Source organism: Myotis davidii, unplaced genomic scaffold, assembly GCF_000327345.1.
Source record: "Myotis davidii unplaced genomic scaffold, ASM32734v1 scaffold134, whole genome shotgun sequence".
In the NCBI taxonomy this organism is placed as follows: Eukaryota; Metazoa; Chordata; class Mammalia; order Chiroptera; family Vespertilionidae; genus Myotis; species Myotis davidii.
The window spans coordinates 978,399-981,233 of NW_006288853.1; the positions used below are offsets into that span (position 1 = coordinate 978,399).

The 2,835-nt window shown below is 41.8% G+C and overlaps 1 protein-coding gene across 1 annotated transcript in view; it reads right to left on the reverse strand.

The window, feature by feature from the left end:
• CTNNA3 (catenin alpha 3) overlaps positions 1 to 2,835 on the reverse strand; it is a gene marked incomplete at its 3' end in the record, with an annotated part of 1,162,049 nt that overhangs the window by 971,538 nt on the left and 187,676 nt on the right. The gene's annotated exons all lie outside the window — the stretch shown is intronic.

Consider the following 2,835-nt stretch of genomic DNA (forward strand, 5'->3'; position numbering starts at 1 on the left):
TTGGGTTGATTTTTCTTTGTTAAATGGCATTTAAATATATAAAATAAATATCAAAAATGTAAGTCTTTGTTTTACTATGGTTGCAAATATCAAAAAATTTCTATATGTGACACGGCACCAGAGTTAAGTTAGGGTTTTTCAAAATGCTGACACGCCGAACTCAAAAGGTTCGCCATCACCGGTCTACAGGAACAAGGCTCTGCGTGCACTCTATCCACTATGTTTATAGCTATGCTCACTATCATTGCTTGTCAGTCTTCTTCTGAGTCTTAAACAACCCAATCTGAGAGGTGGCCACTGATTTACACGTGCTATCATTGAAAAAATAAAAAAAGGGTAATTTGCCAGAAGCCGGTCCATCCTTGCTGCTTGACACAGTCACTGCAGGGACAGGACTAAGGAAGAGAATAAATCAGTGAAACCCCCTAGTGTTACAGAAATACCATGTACTGCTTATGAAGAACTTGGACTAAGACTGTTGGCAATAAATTTGGGACTTATTGGGCCCACATCCCCAGGGGTCTGCCCACCAGGGAAAGCACCAAAGCCTATACCCCTGGAGACGCACTGACACAGGGCAGTCCCGGGGAAGGCAAGCAACGAGGCTGGGAGGACATAACCTTTACTGGGTAGGATAATCTCCTTCAGTCACTTCCTTGTAGCTTATCAGTAGAGCAGTGACCTTGGAATAGCCCTTATAATGGAACACAGATTAACCTAGACAGGATTAAACTCAACAGAACTAGATTAACAAACGCCCTAATTTTGGAATAGAATGGATAGGGTTAAAATCAACTGGTATAAATACAGATGTAACAGGACAATAAAGACAGAACCTGGCTGGAGAACCTGGCTAGGCTGCTGATCAACTGAAAAAAACAAAACAAAACAAAAAAAACCCTCTAAGCCAAAAAGGAAAGGGAAAAAATACAGGGTGCCTGTATGACCCGGGTTGGAAAAAGAGCTTTCTGAGTGTTTACAGTGGAACAGGAGAAATTCTGTGGCTGCTGCATGTTGGAGAGTTTGTAAATGAGGGAATGAGAAAAATATATTTAAGACAGCCTTACTGTGTTATATGCAATAATTCTCCTTTGGCTACCTGATAAGACAAAGTAGTAAAGATATAAATTTCCTTTAAATTATTTTAGTTGCTACTTTGTTGTTTCTTTGAATGTGAAATGCTGCCAAAACAAGGCTAGCTTTGTGTGGCTTATACTCCAATGACCTCTGTACAGAATAATAGCATCCAGGCCTCCTGTGGTCCCTACCATCTGCCCATTGTCTCGCAGTGCGCGGGAAGGGACCTCTCCATCTGTCCGGAATTTTCTTATGCAAGAACAATACCTTCTCACTTTTTTAAACCCTAGAAGTTTTCTTTTAAAAAGTACAAAGGACATAATGGGGGAATCTGAACTCCAAAAGCACCCCCATCAAATATAATTTTGAGATGTCTCAAATCTTTCCAGGGATCATTCAGAGCAGTGGTTTCTAGCCTGCTTCACAAATGTTCATGGGGAAAGGCTACACCGTTACCTTTTGATTGTAAAAATACCTGTGTGGCCCTCACTGGTTTGGCTCAGTGGATAGAGCATCAGGCTGTGGACTGAAGGGTCCCAGGTTCGATTCCGTCCAAGGGCACATGCCTGGGTTGCAGGCTTTATCCCCAGTGGGGGATGTGCAGGAAGCAGCCAATCAATGATTCCCTCTCTTCATTGATGTTTTATCTCTCTTGCCCTCTCTCTCTGCCTCTCTGAAATCAATAAAGATATATTTAAAAAAATAAAAGAAGAAATACCCAACTACTTAAAAAAAATACATGTGTGTGTCCTTAGAAACACTAGTTTAGAGGAAGAAGAAATAATATACTGGATAATTCTCCAACTCCATATCCATCCTTCCTTCTGCCCCACCCCATTCTTCTACACCAAGTCTGTGAGTGCGACCTGAGCATTCTGAACCCCAGGCAGCACCACCACCCGGCAAGACAGCTTAGTCCAAAGCCGCATTCTCACAGCGGTTCGGTTCCGCTGCAGGTGTGGGAGCACGCTGCCTGGTGGGGACACACCCTGCAGGGTCTCAGAGAGAACTTGGGGAGTGTGGGAGGAGAGCAGAAGCCTCGCAGCCATGCAAGTGGCGTCTGCAGGCCTTTGCAGTTGACCTTTAATGACAGTCTAGCTTCCTAGGTGCACTCAGGGCAGTAAGAGGGTATTTTGATCAGACGCATAATGAAAATAATATCTTCTGACCTGCTTATGTGTCCACATTGTTTTGAAGATTTAAAGATGCAGAAAAAAAATGCACTTAGAAATTGTCATTATAAGTACACGGTGATGTTATAACTTCCAAATTAAAAAAATAAAATACTTATAAGCTGGGTGTAGTATTAACCCTGATTATGAATAACTAAATTGCCACGCACTATAGAGACAGTACTTTTAAAAATATACACCTTATTCGGAGACTCTAAACTAAAGCGCAGGAAGTTCTCACTTTTTATATCTAGATACTGAATTTCCTTCCTTTATTTACTTCAGCCCTGTTCTCCACTAGTGGAAATTCTTCTGAGCAGAAGTATTTCCTTACGTTACATCACACACAATCTCGGTCTCTGCCTCCGCCTTCACCTTTATGTCCATCTCTTTCTGCCCTAATAACATGCCATCTTTCCCACCCTCTCTGCAGATGACAAAACAGGCCTCCCTCGTATTCTTTTACCTTAATATCTGACTTCAATATTTGTTTGAACTTGTTAAAGGACTTCTTTAAACATTAGCAAAAACAGACTATGACAAAATATCACAGAGAAAAGAGAAAAGATGGGGGTGGGTGGGTGGG